The following is a 17465-nucleotide window of genomic DNA, read 5'->3' as shown; positions in this document are numbered from 1 at the left end:
CCAATTTCTTCAATTTGGACCGGTATTCCGCCATGGCGCCATTGTTTCCCTGTTAAGATCGCTCAGTGAGCTCACTGCACGGTTCCGTCGGAGCGTGTGAGGGTGAGGGAGGGAGATGGCGCTGTAAGTTGTTCATGTTGGTGAATTGGCGACTTCAACTTGGGTTGATTTAGGCTCGGAGACTCTGAGTCGGAGATGAAGCCTCGGATTTGGAATAGCTGACCGTCGGAGTCATCGAACGATGTATAGGAGCTGGAGGACTGGAGGCCGAGGTGTTAAGGCTGAGCTGGAGTGGCTGAGGATTTGAGGAGAGGACGATGACTCGATGAGCTGGACTAGAGCAGTAGGAGGACTCGAGGAGGCAGCCGTGGCAGGAATAGCCGAATAGGATTTAGAGTTTTCTCATTGATATAAGGATTTTTCATTTCTAGGTTTAGGAGCTTTGTGTTATTAACCCATTGTTTTATTGAACAAGAGTCAAGTAAACGGGTCACCAGGGTGACGTAGGTTGACCCGTCCTAAATCCAGATTGAGCCGTTTATAAATAGACAGAACACGGTTGATCCATTTATAAACGGGTTGACTTTTATAAATTTAGACTCGTTTTAACCTGGCGGGTCACGAGTGACCTGTCGGGTTTGGACCTGTTTTGTCCGGCTTAACTAAAATTGTATTATAGTGTCTTGTGTTATTTAAACAAATATGTGTGTATGTGATGTCCTATTAAAAAAAATATGTGAATTTTCAAGGCCCAAAACGAAAGAAGAATTGATAGGTCTACTTATATAATAATTACTATATTACTTTTTCTTGTGTCTTTCAGAAACATTCCCTAATTAAAAATTTTTATTAGAAATTTTAAATTAATTGGTGAATGGGATTTTTATTAGAAAAATGCCTAAATTAAAAGTATAGAAAATAGAAAATTAAAAAGAGGTATTTAGCGCACTTTATTTGTCATAGTAATAATACTAATAATAATAAATTCTCTATAATAGTAAGGATAATAATTTATATTTTTATAATATTAAATATTATTATCTTATTCAAATAATATAATATAGTAACTTGAAATAACTTTTTAAAAAATTAGATATTATTTTTTTTTTAAAAATTTTTGAATGAAAATACATGTAACACAATTTCTAAAAAGTTAATAATGAAAATATAGAAACTTCTAAAAGGATGAGATTGTTAATTCTAAATTTTAAAAATAGAACTCTAATAACAGAAAGTATCTAATTTTTGTTTGATTAAAAATGAATGAAATTCAGAGGATTTTTGTCATTAAAATTAAAATTCAAGAGAGTTTTGTTGTTGTTGACATGTCAGGAATTTAAGGGATTCTTTGACAATGTAAAAAATTAAAATATACTTTGGTAATTGTTAATTTGTTATGGAGCAACTGGAATTTACTCTTAGAAAATCAGTTCATAAGTATTTGGTCATTAGTTTTTTTAAAAAATTTAAAGATGAAAAATTATTTAGCTTTCAATATTTTAATTTACATATATTAGTTTTGAATTTTTTAATATTAAATATTTTTATTTTTAAAGTTTTTAATAATGGATATGATTTTTTTTTAAAAGAGCTATGAAATTCTTAATTATTTTATTGAAAAAGTTATATAAAATTTTATTTTTTATTTTTTTGAAAATTTGTGTTGAACATGTTTTTCAACATTTCAAAATCTAAATTTTATTTTATTTTAAAATATTTTTAAAATCTGAAAATTATATTTTTTAAAAAATTTGAAAGAATGTATTTAAGGAAGAAATGTGGCATTGCTGGTTTCATAGTAAATTTTATATTTATGAATCAAATCATGTGTTTTGTCTACTAAAATTTAAGTTAAAGTTAAAGTTTATGAAAAATAGAAAGATATGATTTTTCATAAAAATAAATAGGTTAATTTTCTTTTCTTAAAAAAAAAAAATTCAAAGTTTCATGTTCATGTTTGTGACAAATGAGAAATGTGTTTGCTGTAATGATTTCAAAATTGAATAATGTTGGAGTTGGGTTTTGAAAATTTAACTGTACATGTTAAATTTTGGTTTTGAAAAATTGAATTTGATATTCTAAAAGAAGAATCCAAAGTTCTAGAATGACTTGGTAGGTCCTCTTATGTTGATCATGTCCATTCTTATTTCTATCAAAATTTGAAATTTTAAAGATTTTTTTTTTTTTTGTTTGCAAATGTAATAAATTTTTTGAAAATATGCGTTTCTTTGGTTGTGAAAAATGAATTGCACAATGAAATAAATTGTTCTTATAACGTAATACTCAACGGTAAAACATAAAGGGAACAACAATAACGTCGATTATAATGAAAGCAATAATAATAACACAAGGAATTACGTAGATCGTAATGCCTACATCAATGAGAGCAATCGATAATGTTTTTCGCTATCTTCTTGTCCAAAGACTTGAACCATATTACAGATACAACATATACAATGTATTTATGAAGTTTTCAGAGGCTTTCCCTCTAAACTCTAACCAACTTAACGTCTTAATTCAAAATTTAAAAATCTGTGCTGGGTTCCTGAGGCAAACTATTGACGGTTTGTAGACATACCATTAATTGTTTAATATTGAGAGCAAAACCTCTCTGAAACTGGATCAAACCGTCGACGATTTCCTCAGCAAACAGTAGCATTCTGTTTTCACAATGTTTCTCTTTGTGTATGCCTTCCACTCACTATATGAACCAAATATCACAACAATCTCCACTCTGACAAATATATGTCCCTTAAGAGAAATTGAAAACATAAACCCCTTTGCTCTACCTCAACCTTGGGACATTATGTTGAGATCATCTCCCTTCTAGCAACTAGAGATAAAAATTAAGTCGAATCAACGCTTGTGCTTGTCCATGGTAGCTTCGGCTTCTGCTATAAACCCTAATTCAATTGTAGATGTTACAACTAGAGACTGCACTCTAGACTTCTAACAAGACCCTCCCACAACAGTAAACACATACACATACATTGTTGTAAAACTTCTATTATCAAAGCCCCCTGTATAGTCTGCATACACAAATCTCACAACTCACGAATCACTTTGTTGCCTACCGAAACACCCAATTGCATCAGCATAGGGGACCTTTAACATATTCCGAACCTCACCATTTGTCCTTGGGTACCGAGTAGTAGACAATTTACATTGATTCTCCACAAAACCACCTTGCGACGACAAACAAAATCTCCCTACAGTTTTGTCCACAAAACCACCCTGAGATAATCTCAGTCTCCTTACAGCTCTGTCTTTGCGAATTTCTAAACCAAGATTCTCCTTAGTCGTACCCAAAACTTTCATGTCAAAACCTTTTCTCAATAGAGTTCCCGACTGATTAGTTTCAGTCAAAGCCTTCCCAACAAATAACATGTTATCCATAAAAAACAGAAACATCACCCCCTTGCATCCTATCACCTTTTTCCATCTTGGAAGTTTCACCAACTCCCACATCTTGTTTATATACAATGACTTCATCGCCTCCACCATAGCACTCATCCATATATTTTTACCTTTGCTGTGCACTGCATCTTGAAAAATAGTAGGAACTTTGCTGGTAATAATGAATGCATAAAACACCAGAACATCAAATTTAAACCTGAGTGGTGGTCTGATAATGCACCTGGACTCGTTGTTTTCTAGCTGGTCTCCTGAGTTATAACTCCCTACATTATGAATAATGTCATCTCTGCCATGAATCTGTAACTTCATCTGCATCACATGTCCATTGTTGCGGTAGTTTTCTAGCATCTGTTTCTCTTTCTTCATTAGAGGACGCTGCATCATGATTTTCTCACCAAAAATCATGTCTTCATTGATCACCACCTTATTTGTCATTAGATTATCCAACTTGAACCCACCTTTCTTATACCTCAGAAAGATGTACCGTCCGGACATTACACCAAACTTAGATCTCAACTCATTAGAAACATGCACGACTGAACATCCAAAAACTCACATCGGAGTGGTCTATCGCATAACCTGTCCACACCTCTCCTACAGCTCTCTCGTCTAGTGATACCTTTGACGATCTATTAAACGTGAAACACGTCATATTTACTAACTTCACCAAGAACTTCCTTACAAGTCCTGCATACAACCCGTCATGCTGCTCACAAAACTCCTTGAACAAACCAGCGTACTCAGTCCCAATGTTTGACTTGAGGATCTCTCTTTCGGACTGGTTTTCTACCTCAATGACAAGTTAAACCTAGCAAACATCTCTGACTTTTGCTGCATGAGATACATCAAGACCTTTAGTGATAAACCCACGAAATACATATGTCCACCCCATGATGCTATCCTTACTGGTCCTCAAACATCTGAATAAATGTAATCATCCATATGCCCTAACCGCATATGCCACAGAACATCTAACTCAAATTCTATAGCTGCAACTTCACTTACAACTGTGATATGCTGCAGTGTATAGATATTTCCCACTAACTTTTGACCTTTCATCACCATCAAGTCGCCTTCACACACTTTCATTATCCCACTTTTAAACTTATAATTATATCCGTGACAATCTAAAGTGCCCAGTGAAATCACATTCTTCCGTACATCATATAAAGTTCTCATAACACCATCATACATTCCAATTTTGATATTTCTTATTCCAGTTATTTTGCATACAACATCATTTCCCATTAAAACGTAACTAGAATTAACTGACATGTAGGTGCTGAACCAATTTCTATTTGGTGTCATGTGATAAGAGCATCCGGAATTTTGGATCCAAGAATCTGTGAGGCGTTTTGAACCTAATGAAACATAGAGCATATGACCATCATTGCTCCCTGAGTCTCCTTCCACTACATTTGCAGATTTTGACGAACCCTCTTGATTTTTAGCATTCTCCTTTTTCCACTTCGGACACTCCAGTTTTATATGCCCAATTTTTCTGCACTCAAAACACCTTATGTCCTTCTTCTTCCCGGACTGCAACTGAGATCCGCTCCAGGACTTGATTCTCCACAAGCCCTTCAACATGTGAAATTTCATTGTTAGTCATCTTTCTTTGATGAAAACCCAGCAATGCGCTTGTTACCTTTTCCAAATTTAGGCTTTCTTTGTTCCATGTTAAAGTAGTAACTAAATTTCCATACATGTGAAATGCAGGTAGGGAATTCGATAGCACCAGCGCCTTGTCTTCCTCCTTGAATTTCATATCACCCTGCATCAAATCACTTACATTTTGGTTAAATGTGTTGATGTGTTGGTTCAAATCCGAACCTTTCGCCATCTTAAGTCAATACAACTTTTGCTTAAAAAATAACTTGTTTGATAAAGACTTAGACATATACCGACTTTCCAATTTCTGTCAAACTGTTGCAGGAGAATCCTCATCCATGATGTGATACAACCGTCATCAACCAAACAAAATCGGATAGTTGACACTGCCTTTGTTTCCACTTCATTCAAACTTGTTTTATCCAACTCAAGTTCTATCAAACTTTGCAGAAAAAGTTTTAGAGGTCATTACAATAATGTTCTAATACCAATTTGTTGTGAAAAACGAATTGTACAACGAAATAAATTGATTTAACAATGCAGCACTCAATAACAAAATATACAGAACAATAATCATGCAGATTATAATGAAAGTAATAACAATAACACAAAGAATTATGTGGTTTGACAATACATATATCCATGGGGGCAATTGACAGTATTTTTCACTACCAAAGACTTGAACCATATTACAGATACAACATATACAACGTATTTATAAAGTTCCCAAAGGTTTTCCCTCCAAACCCCAACCAACTTAACGTCCCAATTCAAAATTTAAAAATCTACGCTGGGTTCCCGAGCCAAACCGTCGATGGTTTGTAGACATACCATCGAAAGTTTAATACTGAGAGCAAAACCTCTCTGAAACTGAACCAAATCGTCGAAGGATACAGGGCAACTGTCGACGGTTTCCTCAGCAAACACTAACATTTTGTTTTCACTATGTTTTCTCTTTGTGCATGTCTTCCACTTACTATATGAGTCACAAATCACAACAATATATTTCTAACATGTGAATCTTAGATTTCCTTTCTTAGTAAATTATTATTTTAGGTGATCTTAAACATTTTATATTTTAAACAAACAATTATATCTTTATATTTTGAATAATTTTGAGTGATTTAAGGAAAGTTCGAATTAAATGGTTAATTTTAATTTCAAAATTCAAGGATAAGATTGGTGTCTAAAATATGATGTGATTAGGTCATTTAATCTAATAAATTTTTTCACACCTTTGGCTAGCTGTAAGAAGAAAATAAAGAAAATATGGCCTTTAAGGTTCATGTATTAGCATGTAATTGGTATAAATCAGTTCTAGGCATGTTAAGTTAGTAGTTTGGATAGTTTGAATTTAAAGAGTAATTATAAACATACATGTTTGGTAGTGAAGGTGGGTTTGGTGAAGGGATGATTGGGAGCTTAGCATGATTGAGGCATAGGGTTTATTTCTTAGTAATTGCTGTTTGTTTCGTATTTGATTGTGTGCTTTCGCTGCTCGTGTTCAAGTTGAACAAACAACTTGACGGTTTAAATATGATCCCAATGCTTATAGAAGTGTTTTAGTGTATCTAGACTACATCTATGTCAATCCCTGAAGGAAATCCTTCCGTTCTAGCCCAATCTAGAAGCCCCTGATTTGAAACCATAATCTATGCCAATAGTAACCGTTGACGATTTAGCCAAACCGTCAACGGTTTGGTGCTGAGAAAAATGTCTTCTGCGTATACTTGAAATTGTCGATGGTTAGGGCCCATTATGTCGACGATTTGCCCTTAGACATGCAGACTCCTCATGCAATTGTCCCTCGCTTCACGTAACTTTTTTCGGTATATGTGATTCACTCTAAATATGAGCCACATCCCCAACAATCTTCACATTGGTGAATTTTCAGCACCTTGGAAATCTGAAAGCATAACCGTTGCTCCACCTTGGCTTGTAGATTGGGCCCATCTCCCCTCTAGGAGACGTTGATCAAGTCCAAGCAATCCTTGAACTTGCCCATCGTGATCGGCTTCGTTAGCATATTAGCCGAATTGTTAGATGTATGGACCTTCTTAAGAAGAAGTTCCCTTGAAGTAATCAGTTCCCTAACCTAGTGATACCGCACATCAATATGCTTCGTCCTCGCATGGTACACCTGATTCTTTGCCAAGTAAATGACACTTTGACTGTTACACTATAGTAGAACTCCACTAAGAGAATGATTTGAAATCCCGTAATTTGCGCTGACGGTAACTGTCGACGGTTTGACTGAGAAAAATGCCTTCTGTGTAAAATCGTTGATGGTTAGGGTCAAATCCGTCGACAGTTTGCCCTCAAACTTGTAGACTCCTCTCATGCAATTGTCCCTCACTTTCACGTAGCTTTCTTCGGTATATGTGATCTGCTTAGAATATGAGCGACTTCCCCAACACAAAGAAGCTAAAAGGTGATAATATTTTGTCTTTTAGGACATGATGGACATTTAAATTTTGTATGAATTACACTAAGAGGGTAATTTTAAAATTTTAAGAGGACTACCAACTTTTTAACCATACAGCTTTTAGGAATAGTTTAATAAATAAAGAGTCGAGGAGAAGAAGAAGGAGAAGTAACCTGCCCAAGTAAAATTGAGGCATGGGGCCATGGTGGGCCATAAACTACAAACGCTACCCAATTAGCTTCAAATTGAGACACAGACCCATAGTAGGCCTTAAATACATGTCAAGTCTAGTTTGGGCTTTAAATTATTGCACAGGCCCACAATGGGCCGTAAACTAAAAGTCAAGCCCAAAGGGCTTCCAATTAAAGTAGAGGCTCACCTACTAACCTTAAATGCGCGCGTTTGTAGATGCAAATGGGGAAAGGGTGAATTGGAGATGGAAGAGGAATTTTGTTGATGGATTAATTTTTTTTTTTTTTGCAATCTTGGGTAAATGGATGCAAAACTTCATATAGGTAAGACTCTTCTTTATTTATTTAGTTATTTATTTTGATTACATAGGAATTCCAACTACCAACAAGCCCTTCGGATCCCTGTAATGGGTGTTTCATCCCAAGCTTGACAAGACTACCTGAGATAATATCCTATCCTATTTATCTAAAACTTAGATTTTGTAATTATTATAATTTAGTTATAAAATGTTGGACAAAAGACAGCAAAAAGACAAAAACTTCCCTTGAGGTTTCAAAAATCTCAAGAACCTTCCCTGAGATTTTTCTAAAAAACAAAAAAAAATGACACAAACCTCCATTGAGATTTGCCAAAAAAAATACATATCTCTCTGAAAAAAAATTTATCCTTTTGCAAAATATAAGGAGAGGTTTGTGTCTTTTTGACAAACCTCAGAGCCCCCTAAGATTTTTGAAATCTTAGGGAAAGTTTTTGAAATTTTTGAAATCTCAAAAAAGATCATTGTCTTTTTGTCAAATCTTAAGAAAAAAATTTCTATGTGAATTTTATATTCATGTAATATTACTCCCTTTTACATTTCATTGGTTTTACTATTTAAATAATGTTAATACATGATTATCCTAAAACTAAAAATAGACATCAAAGTTACAAATTCCTTTCCACATGCCAGCCATCAAGCAATATTTCTTTATTTAAGTAATTTTTTATTTTTTGTTCTGTCTATCTTTGCTCTAGTTAATCTCTCTTTATTTTTTCTTTGGCGGACAATTATATTTTAAATGTTAAGAATATATACTGAAAGAGTTATAGGTTGCTATGAATTAATCTTAGTTACAAGATACATGATATTTTCTTATATTATCCCAAAATTTTCAATTTAGCTAATACTTATAAATATATTTTAAGACAATAAAAAGTATACATAAAAAATAAGATATTTCAATAAAATATAAGTTGAACATCAAAGTAGAAAACTTTCCTTTATAAATCTATGGATTTAGAAATAATTAAACTATAAAAAGCACAAAGGCTTTAGTTTGGTAGTTCTAGGCGACGAATAAAAATTCCAAAACCCATTTCATACAAAATTAAAATTCTATACATGTCCCAAATTTTAGAATATAACAATAGCTCAATTCATCTTCTTCGTCCGACCATTGATGACCCTCCATGTCTCTTCAACTAAATTTGGTTGTTTTACTATTGGAACCCCAAGCATCCTAGCTTTATGGCCCTTCGGCTTGTCTAGACGATCCTTCTTGTTCGAATATTTCTATAAACTTTTGCTGTGTGAATTGATTGTCCACACCGAGCTTAGCAATAGAACCTACAATCAAAAAGTTTTGAATCTTTATATACATAACGCATACACATACCAGGTAAGATGAATTCAACCCTCCATCCATATTTGTGTTTTTTTATTTTGAATAATGCAATTTCCAACATATAAATATTATGTTCAGACTAAAGCATTGTCAAATTCCTACTTGAAATCCTTGTTTATGCACCTATTACTTTTACAATATCTTTTTTGGCATGAATATATAAAACCAAACATCTATTTTCAATGTGACGTGCCCCCCATCTATACACATGTAGGTGACGCATGTAGGGTGTTTGATGAAATGCTTGTACGAAGATGTGTGATTGATTGTGTAGACAACCCATCGTTCGGCTATTATATAGCAAAATTATAAATTTTTGTTAAAATCTATTTCTGCTTTTTAATTTATTTCTAATGTCATCTAAGGTCTATAGCTAGGCATGGTCTCTCATTCCAATTCACTCATCCTCACCGCCCTAGTTCGAATATCGATGCATTAGGCAAATTTTTACAATAATCCATTTTCATTTATAAAACTACAAAAAAAAAATGATGAAAAATATACCCCTCCCCCCCCCCCCAAAAAAAAAAAAAGAGCTTCGACACCCCTTGAAGTTTCCAATTGTGCTAGCCTTCCAGAGTTCCTACACCTGCACACACAAAAGAATTGAACTAAGGTTAGTTGCAGCCAAACAAGAGGCCCAATTTGGCTTGTTTTGCATTTTGAAGCCCATAGTGGACCTATGCTGATTTTGGGGTGGCAGTTTTAAAAAGCCTAGTTGGGCTTGTTTTGTATTTTAAGGCCCATACTGGCTTGGGTTTGATCTAACAGCCTAGTCAGTGGGGCTTATTAAAAAATATAATAATTAATAATAAATAAATAAATAAAAAGGAGGGAGGTAGCCCAACCTAGTCTGGCCCCTACTTTTTCCCCTTACAAGCAAGTAGTAATTTTTCCTCACCTAATACCCACTGTAGCTATAAAATTCAGCCAGCTCCCTAGAGTTTGCTTTCCTTTTTTGGCCCCTACCATCCATCAAGAGAAATCAGAGGGCCAATTGATGCCCTTCCCTCCTTTTTTTTCTTGTCTATAAATAGGAGGAGGTAAAAAGAGAGGAGAGAGGGGGGGGGGGGGGGGGGGGGGAGCGGCTCTAAAAGATGGGAGTACCTAATAGAACCACTTAAGAGAGAGAGAGAAGAAACAGGAAAGAAAAAGAATTGGAAGGTAAGTGCTCGCATCCCCTATTTCTATTTCGACTTGGTTTTGTATGTTTGGCTAGGTGTGTTAGAAAAGGTGTAGTCCCAAGAGAAGGGTGAATTGAGTGTTTAAAAAGTTTATGCAAATATTTAACAATTTTAACCATAGTTTAAGCACATGATCTAATTACGTAAATGCAATCAATATTCACAACAAATATGAACAAATAAAAATGTGCTTAATTTATAAATGCAATCAATATTCACAACAAATATGAACAAATAAAAATGTGCTTAATTTATAGAAATTAAGGAAAAGAGAATAAAACCCGTATTTATACAAGGTTCGACAATCTTTGCCTATGTCCTTGTTTCAAGCAACCCACTTGAGGATTGCACTATGTATTGTTTCAATAGGTGGAGAAAATCTCTTTCTTTCAGTAGGCGGAGAAGCATTTACGATCCCTCATTCAATGGGTGGAGTTACCTCTCTCCTTCACTAGGCGGAGATGTCTCTTTCCTTTATTTAGGCTAAGTTGCCTCTCTCCTTCAATAGGCAGAACCGCCTCTCTCCTTCACTAGGCAAAGTCGCCTTTCTCCTTTAATAGGTGGAGAAACCTTTATAAGTGGAATCAACAAAGATGATGTACAAAGAGTGTTCCTTAATTGAGCGAATAAGTACAATAAGAATATCACACTAATACACTCAAAAGATTATGAATGAAGCTCAAGGAATAACTAAATGGTGAGCACTTGAAAGATAAACAAAAAAATTTCAAAGTGTTTGAGAAAAATTTTCAATAGAGATCAAAAGTTTGGATTTTTAAGATAAATATGTATCTCTTTTTTCTTCTCTCTAAAACAAGTTAGAAACTTTGTATTTATAGGCAAGATCAGTTACTAACCATTCTATGACCGTTGGGCTTTTAAAAATAATTTATCTTTTAGAAATTAGTTGTTTTATGGCCGTTGCAGCATTCTGCTGTGATTTTTAGTCAATCGAATTGGGACTTCGTCGTCCGAACTTCCTGATTCAGTCGCCTAAGTTTTTGGGAAATTTCATATGCGATTTTTTTGAAACACCCTTTAGTATTTGAAGCATAATTTTTATTACAGAACTCTAAAAAAGGCGATCTAGGTATTAACAGAAAGTTAAGAAAAAATTCCACAACTTTTGTATTGAAGACTTTTGAAGATGGGAAGATACAGATAAAGAAATTCGCACATCAAGACTGTAGAAAAAAAGAATGGGATTTGGAGAATCTTGTTTTTGGGTTTTTTCATTCCAAAAATGATTTAACACTTTGAAATAATATTTGCATATTTATAAAATGATTTTCAATGAAATATAGAATGCCTAGGGTCCAACTAAGGTCACCTATGAGTTTCTTCACATAATCAATGACAATGTACTTACATAGGTCCTATTTGCCGTATAAGCTTGGATTTCATGAACTTCATAATCATAGTCATAGTCTTCAAGTTTAGTCTTTATATGCTTCATGTTCATAGTCAAATCATCGTCTTGTGTGCTTTATGACTTTCTAATTTGTATATATTATTGTACTTACTATTTTAATACTTATGTACACACTTAGTAGCATAATTAGATGTCTTGGTCTGTCATTATCAAAACGGGATAAAACCTAAAAAAGCCAACAGGGTGTTCTATTGAGTTGGAAAAATATTCAATTTTTAATCACAAATGTTTGTCACGATTCATGTTTGATTGGAACTCAAAATCAAAATCTAGAGCACTCCAAACATAACCTAGGTTTAGTATAAAAATAAACTCTCCAAAAACCCCTGCAAATTCCCAAATAGCACCCAAAATCACCAAGACTCGTTGCAAATCCCAAAGCAAACCTAAAGGAAATACCCTAAAAGTCAGGTCAACCTGACCCGAATATACAAAAATGACCTAAATACTTGGGTCAACCTAACTCAAATATTCGGGTTAAACTACACATGACCCAATTAAGTCAACCCTCAAGCCTAACCCTAACCACATCCACCTAACCTAGACCCAATTGGGTTTGGCTTAATCTACCTTGACCCAACCTAGCCCACACCTAAAATAGACCCAACCCCAACCTAACCTAAAGCCCTGGACCTAGGCCCAACTCAACTAAACCCTAAACACCTAGACCCATTTACCCTAGCCCAAAACTAATCAAGACTAGGCATAAACCTAGACCTAAGTCCAATTCCTTGCCTAAACTAAAGTAAACCTTTAGCCCTGAAAGTTCGGTGTAGTCCATAGACGGGGGTGAATTTGGTATTTAAAAATTTATTACACGGAAGCTTGATTTATTTTAAACCTTTTTAACAATCTGAATCACAAACTCAATCACCACACAACAACTAATCAAAAAACGACTAAACCAATAAGCAATCCTAGGTATATATGAAATTTAAAGGCACAATCTAAATTTTTCCTTCAGTAGATTCAAATACTAATATGACAATGAACAAGTATTTATTTAAGACAAGATTCAACTATACACCTCAAGCAAGTAGTCTTCTTATGCTTGAACAATCAACCAACAAATATAACTTTACCTCAGCCGATCAGATTTAATTCAGAATTTCAGCAATTAACTGATTTCAACTGGAAACTTAAATCATACAAAGCATTCACAATCCGATTTAATTAATCAAAGTGATCCAAATCCAAAACCAGCATTCAACAGATTTTCCTAATAAACTTAAAACATACACAACAATTAATAAGTGCAGAATTTAAAAAGAGTTAGGGAAAGAAGATTGAACACACTAATTTTTTACAAGGTTCGGTCTCCCGCCTACGTCCTTACCCCAAGCAACCTGCTGTGAGGATTTTCCTTACTCACTCCATTCAATAGGTGGAGCAATCTCCCTCCGTTGGAAGGTAGAGACCCCTCTTTAGCAAGAACACCCTCTGCTAGGCAATAGCTCTATCCCTGAGTCGATAATTTGCAAAAATAGAAAATCAACTGTTCGTACAAGTAGATTACTCTCACAATAGAGCATATTTTTTACAATGATAAACACTATATACTCTAAACAACAATTTGCAATGAAGCTCACAAAGAATTCGAAGGTTTTCTGATTTGTGGTATGAGAATTTCAGAAGTAGAAATTAGAAATCAATTAGGGCTTTGAGAATATGCACAACAGCTTTTTCAGAGTATGAATCAAAGAGTATTGAATGAATTTCAATGTATATTCGTGTGTATTGGTGCCCTAATGCACAAATAATAAGCCTTATATAGATTAGGAAAAATTCTTACCATTTTCCCCAAGTTTGGAAACCATATCTTTCAAAATAGGAAAAAAATCAGCGCAGTTCGTAAGTTTAAAACATGAACTTTAGTTTCCTGAACTATACATTCAGTTGCCTGAATTATTTAAAATATGCGCTCCAAAACTGGTAGTAGCAATTCAATGGCCTGAACTCGTGAGTTCAACCGCGTGATCTGATGTTCTGATTTCTTCTACACTGGCAATAGCAGGTCAGTCGTTTGAGTAATTTGCCTTAGTTGCCTGACCACTCTGTAACTCAGTGTATTTCATATTTTTTATTCCAAAACTTGTTTGTTTTACTTTTCAAAGAATTTTGGACTTTATAAAAATATTTTACAAGTTAATGAATAGGTCTCTAAGTCCAATATTAATTCCTAAGAGCTTCATAAACAAATGTGAAGTTTAAGAGTATTTATATGAGACTCAAAGACTATTTAAATACAAGAAAAACCTAAGTTTTCATGTATTATTGCTTTAACGTTGTCAAAGCTTAACCAATACTTCAGTGAGCTTGTTTTCTTCATGACTTTTAAATTTAAGTTGAGCTTCAGTTAGTCTTTACCAAATTTAAACATTGTGCTTGGTGAGAAATATTATACATGAAATTTAACTTGAAAGCACAATTAGTAACCGTGGTTTGTTATCATCAAAATGAAATTAATCCTTGTTAGGCCAATAATCTCTCCCTTTTTTATGATGACAAATAAGGAGCAAAATGAGATCGCCTTGATAAGGCTCCGCCTCAAAATAAGCATGAAACACAAAACATAATCAATATACGTATACTTGTTCAAGCTTAACCGTGATTTAGTGTTTCTCCTTTTCAGAAAAATTATCCTTAACATGTCATGTATAAAATGTATTTTCTAAGAATAACATGAATAACTAACTCAACTTGCAAGTATAACATCAACTTAGCTTATAAGTACAACATGTATTCAGCATATATCATGTATTTCATATTTTTGACCTAACATAGCTTAACATATAGCTTTATTTCAACATAGCTAACTTCAACATATATCAACTTTAGTTTATTAGCTTAAACATGCATTCAACATTTCAACAAATCTTATTGTCCTCCTTAATATCATATTTTCAATATAGCTTCAACAAATAACATCATGTATCTCTCTATAACTTCAGCAAATAACATGTATCTCTCCCCCTTAATATCATATTCCTCAGCAACATTCAATGTTCAGCATAAGCAACATTCAACATTATGTATAAGCAACATATTCCTCTAAGCAACATTCAATCAACATTCAACATAAGAGATATCATTTTGCTTAATCTTCTCATTCTCATTTTACTATAGCTTCTCCCCCTTTTGACATCAACAAAAACGAATGCAACAGAAAATTAAGTATGCAGTTTTCAATAAAATCGTTAACTAGCATTCGGTTCACCAACAATGGGTATAATAGTCAGCATGCAGTTCTCAAACAATATGTCCGATAGTATGTCCATCAATTCAGCATGCAAAATATAATCGAGAAAATCCTATTTAGCACGCATTTCACAATGTTCTGAATATTGTCATCAGGAGAAAGTAGTAATAGGATTTAGCATTCATGACAAGAAAATAACTAAGCATTTAAAAAACAAATAAAAGATAAAGTGTCACAATATTACAACCCTAAGTATTCTCATTAAGTGAATTCAAATCAACATCTAGTCCTCATCAAGGTTATCACCACCAGAAGAAGTCTCCTCCTCCTCATCATTATCGTTGCCCTCATCGCCCGAACTCGCCTCCATGAGAGCTTTTCCTTTCAAAGAGGAAGTACTGGCCATATGGTTCTTAATGTGCGTGAGCCTCTAATCGAACGAACTAAAACTGGACTAGAGTGCATTATATTTTGTATCCATATTGCAACAAAAAGCACTCAACTGGGAGTCCATGTATCAACGATAGTTCATGAACCATGAAGGAGCATCAGTAGTTGGAACAGCTGGAACTGGTGGTGCATCCTGATGTGGATTTTGACCATGATCCTGATCTTCCTGTAATCCTACATTGCCTTGAGGAGCCCGATTTGGCTTAGGTATCCATCCCAGTGCTCGGTGCAGCACGTATCCTATGAGTTTCATAGTAGTAGATGAAAATTGATCATAAGATGTGCGTTTGATGAATAAGGTGGAGGAGTTGGCAACCCCAAGATCATCGAAAATGAGGTTTAAGATTTCTCCATATGGAAGAATAACTCGCCTCATTTCCTCTTTTAAAATCATCCATTTTAGGATCAGAGTAGGAAGATCCAGACGTTTGTCCTTGTATAAACACCATAAGACAAAACAATCTAGGTAAGAAAGATGGTCTCTAGACCCAACCCTAGGTAGAATATTGTATGTGATGAGTAGATGAATTATTTTGCCTCAAGGGTTAGTTGCCTATATAAAGGTGGGTGGCCAAAATAAATTGTTGCTTAGTCATGATAAGAGGTGAGACTTCTTATGGGGTAAAGTCATGTTCTATTGTTCAGGATTGTTCCAAATTAGGACATTCAAACTCACCAACTTGAATCCTGAGTCTAGTTGTTATGGTTTGTTGGGTGAGTGTGAAGGTTTTATCCATGACTTTTGTGGTATATATATTTTCTACCCTTTCAAAGTTTGCATAAAACAATCGAACCAAATTTGGGTATATTCTTCTTAGTTGATACGTAATAAATTTATCCCATCCTAAAACATTGAACATATGAAGGATGTTTGGGAAACTCTCTTGCATAAAAGAAAAATCCAAGATCATACCAAGAATCGGTTCGGTAAATCTGATATATACATTCTCTTGGCCACATGAGAGACAAACCACCTTTGAATAGCCTCAGAGTCATCTTTCCTTGAGGTTTGGCTCTGGTTTGCCCTTGATTTTGTCCTAAGCATGATTTTGGAAGAAATGGTTTGGTTAAATCTGCAAAACTGAGAGGATGAACCAAGGTTTAGAGGTTTAGTGGCAAAATTTGAGTGGGAGAGCTCCAAAGGGTGAAAGACGAAGCTTCAAGAAGAGAAAAGAACAGGGTTTAGGTGCCCGAGGTTGCAAAAAGTTAGGGGTTTTGCGAACAATCAGTATATATATTTGCGCGGTTCAGGCGCCTGACCTGAAGCATTCAGTCGCTTGAACTGCCTGGGTTATAAAAACTCACAAATCAGTAGTTGTTCAGTCAATTGAGGATGATAGTTCAGTTGCTTGAAGTACCTGAACTTTAAAATTGCACAAGTCAATAGTTGTTCAGTCGACTGAGAGTCATGGATCAGTCGTCTAAAGTTTTGAAAATTTTGTCTAATTTGAACTTTTGACGCAAACACTTAAATTAATGAATTACTTCCTCTCAAAACACTTCTCTACTGTGCAATAAACCTAATTCTTGTCGTATTGAGATGAACTAGTCCTCTTGAAGAGGTTTTGTGAAAATATCCGCCCATTATTCACCTATGTGTACTAATTCGATAGTGATATCTTCCTTTTGTGCGTGATCTCTAAGAAAATGATGTCTTATGTCAATATGCTTAGTCCTTGAATGAAATATTGGATTTTTGGATATATCTATAGTGCTGGTATTATCACACTTAATAGGCACAACCGCATATTACAAATTAAAATCCTTGAGTTGTTGTTTCATGTACAGTGTTTGTGCACAACAACTACCTACTGCTACATACTCAGCCTTAGCAGTAGATAATGTCACAGAATTCTGTTTCTTAGAAAACCAAGATTCCAGAGCTTGTCCT

This window comes from Malania oleifera, chromosome 1 (assembly GCF_029873635.1).
Source record: "Malania oleifera isolate guangnan ecotype guangnan chromosome 1, ASM2987363v1, whole genome shotgun sequence".
In the NCBI taxonomy this organism is placed as follows: Eukaryota; Viridiplantae; Streptophyta; class Magnoliopsida; order Santalales; family Ximeniaceae; genus Malania; species Malania oleifera.
The sequence above is the reverse complement of the archived record's forward strand: the minus strand, read 5'-3'. Positions refer to the sequence as shown.